We start from the raw sequence: 12,032 nt of genomic DNA on the forward strand, positions 1-12,032 counted from the left end.
AAATAAATGAAAAAAAAATAGGGCAAATTACTAAATTTTGTTTCAGAATGTCAATTTTCTCATCTCTAAGACAGGAATAATAATCTCCTCTCTAAAACAACTAGCTGATGCCTGATAGGGGCAGTTGTGAAGGTTAAATGGTAAGCATATGACCTTGTGCATGTTTTTGGCACATGGTAGTTACCCAGCAAATCCCTAATGAAGCTTTTGGGTCCCACTGTATTGTGGTTCCTTGAGTGACTTTGGCTTTTGATTTATAGGCATTCATAATGCCATTAAGTATAAATTCTCAGCTGAGAATTTTACATATGCAAAATACCTACTCCTGGGATTTCTCTTATTGAGATGGATTACTATGGCAACAACACATCAGTAGAGTGAAATTAACTTATTCTATATCAGTCTGAAATAGCTAATTTTCCCTTTATGTAGTTCTTGTTGAATCCTGTTCCCAGTGATGGAAGGAAACCTCATTGAAGGAACAAAAGTGGAAGTCCTTGTGACTGATTTTCTACCCTGTGGGAACGTTTCTGATATCTTCTGCTTAAAAGCCAAAGGATAAAAAGGCTCATGAGTTCCCACTTTCTCAGTCTGTGGTACTTCTAAAAAATCAAGTTCAAGTGTAAATTTTGGCCCTTTGCTTCTCAGGAGGTTTCTGTTCTTACTGGCCTCACATGCATTTAGAATTGCTGGTTATACCACCCCTAGTCTTCAACACTGTCTTTCTGCCAGTTTAACCCCAGTTTAATGAATAAGGAAACTTTTATCTCATATAGATTAAATGACTTACTGCAAGTCAACCATGTTGTCCACTGGGATTTGAATCATGGTATCATGATTGCATTACAGTATACATAGTACATTCCAGTTGCTTTATTGAATGAGGATTGGGAGCCTGTGGATTCATAGGCTCAAACCCCAAACAGGGACTGAACCCAGACCCCCGGCAGTGAAAGTGCTAGGTCCTAGCCTCTGGACCACCAGGGAATTCCCTACCTTTTCTATTTTCATGTGCAGTTTGTCAATTTTTAAAAAGTTTGGTTTTTTAAATTCTATTTAAGAAATCTTGTTTAAGCCAGATTACTAAATTTTTGCTTTTATTTTTCTCTTGGAGTTTCATAGTTTTGACTTTTAAATTTAAGCTTGAGGTAAGTTTCGAGTTAAATTTTTATATATGGAGTGAGGTGATGAGGGAGGTGTATCTTTCTTACATACGAGTAACTGATCATTGCAATGTCATTTACTGAAAAGATTATCCTTTCCCATAGAATTGGTTTTTGTTGTTGTTCAATCACCAAATCGTGTCCATCTCTTCGAGACCACACAGACAGCAGCATACCAGACTTCGCTGTCCCTCACATCTCCTGGAGTTTGTCCAAGATCATGTCCATTGAATCAGTGATGCCATCCACTCATCTCATCCTCTGTCACCCTTTTCTGCCTTCAGTCTTTCCCAGCATCAGGGTCTTTTCCAGTGAGTCAGCTGTTTTCATCAGGTGGCCAAAGTGTTGAAGCTTCAGCTTCAGCATCAGTCCTTCCAAAGAGTATTCAGGGTTGATATCCTTTAGGATTGACTGGTTTGATCTCCTTACTTTCCAAGGGAGTCTCGAGAGTCTTCTCCAGCATCACAGTTTGAAAGTATCAATTCTTAAAAAAAAAAAAGAAAGAAAGAAAGTATCAATTCTTCAGTGCTCTGACTTCTTTTATTGTCCAGCTCTCACTTCTGTACATGACTACTGGAAAGACCATAGCCTTGACTATACGGACCTTTGTCAGCAAAGTGTTGTCTTTGCTTTTTAACATACTTCTAGGTTAGCATACTGCCAAGAAACAATTGTTTTCTAATTTCATGGCTGCAGTCACCATCTGCATTGACTTTAGAGCCCAAGAAGAGGAAATCTGTCACTGCTTTCACCTTTTCCCTTTCTGTTTGTCATGAAGTGATAGGACCAGATGCCACAATCTTAGTTTTTGGAATGTTGCATTTTAAGACAGCTTTTTCACTCTCCTCTTTCACCCTCATCAAGAGGCTGTTTAGTTCCTCTTTGCCTTCTGCCATTAGAGTGATATCATCTGCATATCTGAGGTTGTTGATATTTCTCCCAGTAATCTTGATTTCAGCTTATAACTCATCCAGCCCAACATTTCTCATGATGTGCTCTGTGTATAAGTTAAATAATCAGGGTGACAATAAAAAGCCTTGTTATACTCCTTTCTCAATACTGAACCTGTCCGTAGTTTCATACAGCTTTCTAACTGTTGCTTCTTAACAAAGAAACAACAGTTAGAATTGCTTTGTACCTTTTTCAAATATCAACTGAGGATTGAGGGTCTGTTTCTCAAGTCTATTAATATTTTGTTTTGTTGATTTAAATATTTGTCTTTATGATAGTAACACACTATACTTAGGTAGCTCAGTGGTCCTCAAGGGGCAGTTTTCCTCCCTGTGGAATATTTGGCAGTGTCTGGAGATATTTTTAGTTGTCAAACTTGGAGTGTGGCAGATTTACACCCGGTAGATGCTGGATGCTCCTTAAATGTCTTCAGTACACAGGACAGTTCCCCATCACAAAGAATTAGCCAAAGCCAGTGCCAAAGTTGAGGAATTCTGCTAAGCTGTATAGTCTTGAAATTGGGTAGTCTTAGTCCTTCAACTTTGTTCTTTTTCAAAGTTGTTTTGGCTATAGTAAGTCCTGCATTTTAATTTCAGTTCAGTCACTCAGTCGTGTCAAACTCTTTGCAACCCCATGGGCTGCAGCACCCCAGGCTTCCCTGTCCATTACCAACTCTTGGAGTTTACTCAAACTCATGTCCATCGAGTAGGTGATGCCACCCAACCATCTTATCCTCTGTTGTCCCCTTCTCCTCCTGCCTTCTAACTTTCCCAGCATCAGGGTCTTTTCAAATGAGTCAACTCTTCACATCAGGTGGCCAAAGTATTGGAGTTTCAGCTTCAACATCAGTCCTTCCAATGAATATTCAGGACTGATTTCCTTTAGGATGGACTGGTTGGATCTCCTTGCAGTCCAAGGGACTCTCAAGAGTCTTCTCCAATACCACAGTTCAAAAGCATCAATTCTTCCATGCTCAGCTTTCTTTATAGTCCAACTCTCACATCCATACATGACCACTGGAAAAACCATAGCCTTGACTAGACAGACCTTTGTTGGCAAAGTAATGTCTCTGCTTTTTAATAAGCTGTCTAGGTTAGTCATAGCTTGTCTTCCAAGGAGCAAGTGTCTTTTAATTTCATGGCTGCAGTCACCATCTGCAGTGATTTTGGAGCCCCCCAAAATAAAGTCTGTCACTGTGTCCATTCTTTCCCCATCTATTTGCCATGAAGTGATGGGCCTGGATGCCATGATCTTCGTTTTCTGAATGTTGAGTTTTAAGGCAACTTTTTCTCTCTCTCTCTTTCACTTTCATCAAGAGGCTCTTTTGTTCTTCTTCACTTTCTGCCATAAGGGTGGTGTCATCTGCATATCTGATGTTGATATTTCTCCTGGCAACCTTGATTCCAGCTTGTGCTTCTTCCAGCCTGGCGTTTCTCATGATGTACTCTGCATATAAGTTAAATAATCAGGGTGGCAATATACAGCCTTGATGTATTCCTTTCCTGATATGGAACCAGTATGTTGTTCCATGTCCAGTTCTGACTGTTGCTTCTTGACCTGCATACAGGTTTCTCAGGAGGCAGGTCAGGTGGTCTGGTATTCCTGTCTCTTGAATTTTCCACAGTTTGTTGTGATCCACACAGTCAAAGGCTTTGGCGCAGTCAATAAAACAGAAGTAGATGTTTTTCTGGAACTCTTTTGCTTTTCTAATGATCCAGTGGGTGTCGACAGTTTGATCTCTGGTTCCTCTGCCTTTTCTAAATCCAGCTTGAACATCTGGAAGTTCATGGTTCATGTACTGTTGAAGCCTGGCTTGGAGGATTTTGAGCATAACTGTGTTAGTGTGTGAGATGAGTGCACTTGCGTGATGGTTTGAGCTTTCCTTGGCATTGCCTTTCTTTGGGATTGGAATGAAAACTGACCTTTTCCAGTCCTGTGGCATTTTAATATAAATATTATTGATAAAAACAGTATGTAAATTTCTACAAAACTGCTTGTTGAGATTTTAACTTAGATTACATTGAATCTGTAGATGAATATGGAATGTTTTGATAAATTAATCATGCTGAATCTTCTAATTTATAAGCATAATTTATCTGCCCCTTAATATGAATCTTCTATGATTTATCTCAGCACAGTGTTATAATTTTCATTGTACAGGCCTTGCACATATTTTGTTAGAATTATTCCTAAATATTTCATGTTCATGTTTGGTATTATTATGAATTGCATCTTTTTATTTCAATCTCTGGTTTTTTAACTGCTAAAGTATAGAAATACAGTTGATCTTTTCAAATATTGATCTTGTTGCTGTGATCTTGCTGACAGCAGACTCACTAGTTTACCTAGGATTTTCTGCATAGACCATCATTTTGTCTCTTTTACTTATTCCTTTCTTAGTTTTATGCCTTTTTCCCTTTTTCCTGATTTATTGTACTGGCTAAAACTGTTCACTGTTGAAGTAGTAAAAGTCGACATCATTGTCTTATTCCTCATCTTAGGGGGGAAATATTCATTTTTACCATTAAGTGTGATTTTTAGCTACAGGTTTTTCATTGTTACCTTTTAGCACGTTGAGGAGCTTCCCATTTATTCCTGTCTGCTGAAAGTTATTATCATGAATGGTTGTTGAATTTTGTTAAATACCGTATCTGATGATAGTGGAGTTCTCATTTTTATTTTGTTGCTCATGGTGAATTTCATCAGTTGAATTTCTGATATTAAATCAGCATTGCATTCCTGGGATCCTTTATTAGGCATGATATATTATTGTTTTCAGAGCTCCCCAGATGGCTCAGCAGTAAAGAATCCGCTTACCAATGCAGGATTTGATCCTGCAGTTTTGATCCTAGGGTTGGGAAGGTCCCTGGATGAGAAAATGGCAACCCACCCACTTCAGGATTCTTGCCTGGAAAATCCCATGGACGGAGGAGCCTTTTGGGCTACAGTCCACGGGGTTGGAGAGAGTTGGACACTACTGAATGACTAAGCCCAAGCACATTATCCTTTTTATATATTCTTGGATTCAGTTTCCCAACGTTTTGTTTTGAATTTTTGAGCAATTTGATCTATAATTACTTTTAATGTTTTTGTTTATTTTTTGTTTTCTTTTTGTCTTGGTTCTTTTCCTGAAGTACCATTTGACTTTAGTTGCCACCTTGTTTAATTTCAGCATTTTCAAGGGATTAACACTCTAACAGAAGAAGTCAATTTGCTTACAAAAAGTCTGTTTTGTGTTGAGTGCTATTTTTGTCAGGAACTGTGCTAAACTATTTGTGTTCGTTATTTCATAGAATCTTGATGACGACCTCCTTGCAAGATAAATGCATCCATTTTAGAGATGAAAAACTGAGACTTTGAGCAGTTAACTAACTTTCCCAAGTGGTACAGACAGTTCAGGTCGTGTCTTTGACATCAGAGGTTGGTCTTCTAAATACATTGCTCCACATTCATATCACTCTCAGGAAATTTTTGATTAACATCGCACATTATTGACAAGAGCAGAAGGAATTTGAAGAGTTGTGTTTCTTAAGGAATCTCAATCCCCTTTGTCATGCTAATTGTTTTAGTAGTATTTGTGTGCTAACTACCTTTTTTATTTATTTGGAGAGTGTCTCTGATAACTGGCCTATTTATTATTATCTTACTAGTTCATAAGTTTTATCATGTACACTTTATTGTGGAGGAACTTGACTGCTTCTAATTGGTTGCTATAATGCTTAGGTTTAAACCTTACATCTATTGGCAGTTTCATGACATTATAATCTGGATTAGAGCTTTCTTGAGAGAAAAATAACACTTTTCCTTTTAACTATGCTCTATATTCTGTATGCTCAATAATATCAATAAACTTATTTGTTTATGTAAATTTGTACTGTGGTTTAAAGTTAAGGGAAGCAAGAGAAAATAAGAAGCTATTTCTTCCACTTATCTGCAGTTCCCAGGTTGAACACATGTCAGATTATTGTAGGATATTTTAGCCTCAAGATTTTAATTGTGGGAAGCTTGTGTGTAGCTGGCAGCCAGCTAGGGGGACTCAACTTAATCTCTGCTATCCCATGGTCAAATAGGTGAAAATACACAGGGAGGCGGAGTTGCAAATAGAATTAGAAACCAGAAATACAATTTAAGACATGCCAGGCATCAGGAGGATTTTCTTCCAGTAAAGTAAAGACAGATCCCCAAGACAGAATAGCAGGGATAGGCAGGAAAAAGGTAATTTTCTACCCATCTCTACTGCATACCTACAATTTTAAGGAAGTAGGTTCTTTGCCAACCAGAAAATTGCCAACTACCTCCTGTGGTGTTTGTTGCAAGTGCTATCTGCAGCATCCAGGGCTCTTTTTCTCCCTCCCGTCTCTCTTATCATTACCTCTCTACTTCCCCCAGTGACCACAGTTCTATAAGGGCGGGGGCAGAGGTGGACTGGTTATGCTCTATTTTCAGATGTGAAGTAGAAAGAGGCAGGGAGAAGAAAAGCCATGGGGGTGGCATGCATTGTTTTAAGGCCCTACACACAAATAAATGCACAAATAAGGCTTTTTATTTTAAAATTTTCTAATATTTACCAACAGTGAGAAGAACTCCCTTGTACCAGCCACCAGCTCAAACAGCTCTTGGTTAAGCCCTACTTTTATCTTTTTTTTTCCCCTCTGGCCTTGCCACACAGCATGCAGGATCTTAGTTCCCCAATCAGGGATTAACCTGGGCCCTTGGCAGTGAGAGCACAGAGCCGTGCCCACTGGGCAGCCAGGGAATTCCTTGTTAGGCCGTACTTTTGACTAGGGAAGAAATATATTCTGTTTCAAAGTAACCAGGATTAAATTACTAGTCATATGCGTCACATAACAAGGCAACAGGATCAGCAGACCCTTCGTTAGCTGATCAGAACCATAGTAAAGGAGGTGATCCTTACCTCTTAATAGAGTCCACTGACTGATTTCAAGTCATGACAAGACAGAGTCGGTAAGCAAAACTTCATGATCTGGGGATGGAGTTTATAATTTTAATGACATCTTCAAAGAGATCCTTAATCTAGAAAATAGATGAGAGCTATAATATTATATGACTGCCAAACACTAGGAATTTGGCTAATAGTTCTGTAAATCAGCCTTTTCTCCAACTTAAGAACTAAGAATTAAAAGTCAGATAATGTTCAGATGGACAGTAAAAGCGAGAGACTAATTAGAATTTGCCTTACTTTTTTCTTAGCAAGTACCAAACCTAGATAGTTTTCTCGAATTTGAAATAATTGAGAGCATTTATTTTAAAAGGCATCTTGGGCTCACTAAGAAATTCTGCAGAATAAAAGAAGGAAATATTACATTTAGGACATAGGAAAATCATACTTAGATAAAGGAAACAAGATAATATTAGGTGGGACTTGTTTGTTTTTGTAAAATTATCTACTGAATCTGAAATAGTATGTAAAAGATAGTAGATAAACACAGAAGGGAACCAGCTGAGTGCTACTGGTAAAGAACCTGCCTGCCAGTGCAGGAAACATAAGAAAGGCAGGTTCCATCCCTGGGTCAGGATGATACCCTGGAGGAGGGCATGGCAACTCATTCCAGTATTTTTGCCTGGAGAATCCCATGAACAGAGGAGCCTGCTGGGCTTCAGTCCATAGGGTCTCAAAGAGTCGGACACGACTGAAGCGACTTAGCACGCACATATTAACAATAAATAAACATTTACTGAGTACCAGATACTGTAGTAAAACCCTTCATGAATTAGCTAACTAATTAAATGATTGTTCTCAAGGAAATTGAAGTAAACAGGTTAAATTACTTCCCCTTGAGGTTATACAACTAGTCAGAGGTTATCTGAATCCAGATAGACTGATGTAGGGCCCTGGAACTAGAGGAAATAAGGATGGTTGCAGAGAATCTTATATAGTTCTTTCTAACTTCCTACATTTTAATTTTTCCTGAAGACTCCTCAAAACTCATAAAGATAGTGAGATTAAATATGCTGTTAAAATCAGTGAAGGACTCAGAAGATAGTGAATGGTGAAAGTCAACTAAGTGATGTGGAGAGGAGGTGGAGAAGGTCTAAAATGCAACGATGAAAAAGGGTCAAAAAGATAAAAATGGTTGGTACAGAGGGTCAGGACTCAGTATGTAGGTAAGTTGTATTCCTGAATAAAGGAGCATATAGATAGAAGTGATATTCAAAGGTAAAGTAAAAGACAACATCCTTGAGCTCGAGAAAGATCAAAGTTTACAGTTCAAAGGATTTCACTGATACAGGGAAAATATTAGATATATCTGGCTGCAAATTTTGAGGATTAAAAAATGGAAACATCCAAGCAAGAGGTAAATAGGATACTGCTACAAAAAGCAATCTATTCACTACTAAATAGTGAAAGACAGTGGAACAATATTTATAGTGTATTAAAAAGAAAATATCTACAGCCTGATTAGCCAAGGATAGAAAATATTTTTTTTTTTTTGTTTGTGGTTTTTTTTTATTCTTTTGTTTTTTTTGTGTGTGTGTGTGTTTTTTTTTTTTTTTTAAGGATAGAAAATAAAGAAGATAATGTTAAAGATCACCAAGAGTGACAGTGACAGAACGTAAGACAACCTCAGTGGTAATTAGAATAAAAGTGAATACATTAGCATGTAAGTTTAAAAGACAGACTCAGGTTGAGTGAAAAAACAATATCCAAGAGTCATACTACCTGATTTTCAGGCTTACTTTAAAGCAACCATAATCAAGATGGTAAAGTATTAGGGAAAGAATAGAAACATAGATCAGTGGAGCAGAATACAGAGCCCAAAACCAGACCTGTATATCACAGATATATCAACTGATGGTTGACAAAGAGGAAAGACGGTTCTATGGAAAAAGGAGAGTCTTGTCAATAACTGAGGCTGGAATAATTGAAGCCCCTGTGGAAAAAAAACAACCACACAACAGCTCAGATGCAGACCTAACACCTGTCGCAAAAATTAACTCTAAATGGATCACAGGCCTAAATGTAAACATACAAAGATAAAACTTCTAGAAGAAAAATAAAGGAAAATGTAGGTGACGTTGAGGGTGGCAATTATTTTTTATTTATATTTTTTTATTATTATTTTTTTTAATAAAACAGCAAAACACATATCTGACAAAGGACTTTGCAGAGTTAACTGATTGCAGATTTTGGGAAGAGTACATAAAAGGCTGCCCTTACTTCTGCACCAGTTGCGAATTCACGTTCCTTCAAAGCCCCCTTTTAGATTTGCTAATACTCTGGAAAGACTCATAGAATTCATTGAAAGCTGTTATACATAGGATTATGATTTATTATAGCTGAAGGATACAGATTAAAATCAACCAAGTTAAAAGGCATGTAGGGCAGTCTGAAAGAGTCCAGTTGTCCTCCCCATGGAATCATGGACAGTGTTACTTTCCAGTATTAATTTCTGACAGCTCATTTGGAGTATTGCCAACCAGAGAAACTCACATGAGCTTTGGTGCCCAGAGTTTTTATTGGGATTTAATCATGTAACCCCAACCAACCACTCACTGTCTGATTTAAGTCTCTAGTCCCTCAAGAGGTCAAACTGATACCACATGGCCCAAATGCCCCAGCCTAAATCTCATTGTTGATATGACTCAAAGCCTCCACCCTAAATTGTATTGTTATGGTCTGGTCCGCCCAATGCCTCCAGTTAAGCAAAGACACTTTTATCAGACAAGAGTTTCCAAGGGTTTGGAGACTTCCAAGGGTTTTACCAGGAGCTGAGGGAAAAGCCAAACCTCTCTTTGAATAAGATTAAATTCTTCACTATCTAGACTTGTATCCAAAATATAAAAAGAACAAGAAAACAAACCACCCAAATAAGAAGTGCACAAAAGATCTGAACAGATACATCACTGAATAATGTGTACAGAAGACATAAAGGCATGTAAGAAGATACTCCATATCTTTTATAATTAAGGGATTATAAATTAATAGTGAAACAGTGGTACATACCTTTTAGAATGACTAAAATCTGGAAAGCTGACAATTCCAAATGGTTGACAAAGATGCAGAGCAACAGGGACTCTCACTCATTGTTGGTGGGAATGCAAAATGATGCAGGCACTTTGGAAGACAGTTTGGTAGTTCCTTACAAAGCTAAACAGTCTTCTAGAAGGAGTCATTCTGAGTCTCATTATCCTTTATATCTCTGTTTATGTGTTACTCTCCTGTTACATAACCAGTTTCTCATTTCTGCCATCCCCAAGTGAACGCCCTTCTCACGTTACTCCAGCTCTGACGCTGTGTGAAAGAAATTCTTTTCTATTACAAAGAATACTCCTTCTCAAGCATCTGTGGAACATTTATGGAAGGTAATCATGCTGAAAAACAGCAAAATCTCAGTAGAGTCTACAAAGCAGAAATTTGATAGACCACTGTATCTGACTACAGTGCAGTAAAATTTGAAATTAATGAAAGGTGTCCTTAGAAACCTAAACTGCAGGTATTAAAAATAACAATACCAATTAAATAAAATAAAAAAATTATACTTTTTTATAAACACATATATATAGGATACAGGAGAAGTTGTATATGTGCATTTAATATTTTTAAGTGAAATGAAAGAAAAAAGATATTCATCTATCAAAGTTAGCCAAAAGAAGCATATAATAAAAATGAAAACAAAACTGAACAAACTCAGACGGTAGAATGATGGTGGAACCGAAAGATCCAGGTATAGTGATCACAATAAACTCTAGGAAGTCATTTAGCAAAATGTTGAGACATTAGGAACTTCAGAGGAGTATTAGAAGTATTAGAGGATTTTTAATATAGAAACTTAAAAAACTACCAGATTACCATGCATCAGTTGCATTGAAGAATTTAAAAATTGCTGATAAAAAATTAATTTGGCGGAAATATCAATTACCAGGATTCATTTTATAAAAAGTAGAAAATTGGAAAAGTCTACTATAGCAATAGAAATAGAAAATGTTGTACAAAAACATCACTTAAAAAGACCCTATTCCTGATGGTTTTATGGGCAGACTTTTTCCTGTTTCTGTGAATAGGTTATCCAGGCAATAAAACATGCAAAGTATAAAACCAAAGACTTCTAATACATGGAACAAAACTGACTTGACTCATAAATAAAACTTAACAATACAGAAAGTTATCAATCAAGTAGTTATCAACACAACTATAGAAACAAAAATCCTAAGTATCAGTAAATAAAACTGATGTTCTATTAAGAGAACTATATACTATGAACTAAGTATAATTTGTCTCAAGTGTTCAGTATGTTTGATTTAATATTAAGAAATTATCAATAATTATATAGGTTGGTTAAAGAGGAACCATATTTTTATCTGAAATACTTTTCAGGCTACATTTTAAAAATTTTGGTCACTTTTAAAAAAATCTGCTGATGGACTATGGATTAAAGATAGTTAAAAATATATTTTAAAACATCTATCATTAAGTTGCTTCCCAGTTTGTGCCATGGTAAAGAATCCACCTGCCAACCCAGGAGACACAAGAGATGCGGGTTTAATCCCTGGGGTGGGAAGATCCCTTGGAGAAGGATATGACAACCCACTCTAGTATTCTTGCCTGAGAAATCCATGGACAGAGAAGCCTGGAGGGTTACAGTGGATGAGGTTGCAGAGTTGGACATGACTCAGCACACACACACACACACATTTTATTAAGTTATTCAGTTCAGTTTAGTCAGTTCTGTCTGACTCTGTGACCCTATGGACTGCAGCAGACCAGGCTTCCCTGTCCATCACCAACTCCTGGAGCTTGCTCAAACTCATGTCCATCGAGTAGGTGATGCCATCCAACCATCTCATCCTTTGTGGTCCCCTTCTCTTCCCGCCTTCAGTCTTTCACAGCATCAGGGTCTTTTCCAATGAGTCAGTTCTTCCCATCAGGTGGCCAAAGTATTGGAGTTTCAGCTTCAG

The 12,032-nt window shown here is 37.4% G+C and overlaps 1 protein-coding gene and 1 long non-coding RNA gene across 3 annotated transcripts in view; one reads left to right on the forward strand and one right to left on the reverse strand.

Annotated features, from left to right (window-relative positions):
* The window catches only part of TFDP2 (transcription factor Dp-2), a 192,638-nt gene that overhangs the window by 83,328 nt on the left and 97,278 nt on the right, over positions 1-12,032 (forward strand). The gene's annotated exons all lie outside the window — the stretch shown is intronic.
* On the reverse strand, positions 1,591-10,215 carry LOC122445249. The gene is made up of 3 exons (XR_006270492.1): positions 10,081-10,215; positions 7,030-7,148; positions 1,591-1,647 (listed from the first exon to the last, which is right to left on the reverse strand). It is a non-coding gene; the product is annotated as an uncharacterized LOC122445249 (long non-coding RNA).

Source organism: Cervus canadensis, chromosome 7 (genome assembly GCF_019320065.1).
Source record: "Cervus canadensis isolate Bull #8, Minnesota chromosome 7, ASM1932006v1, whole genome shotgun sequence".
In the NCBI taxonomy this organism is placed as follows: domain Eukaryota; kingdom Metazoa; phylum Chordata; class Mammalia; order Artiodactyla; family Cervidae; genus Cervus; species Cervus canadensis.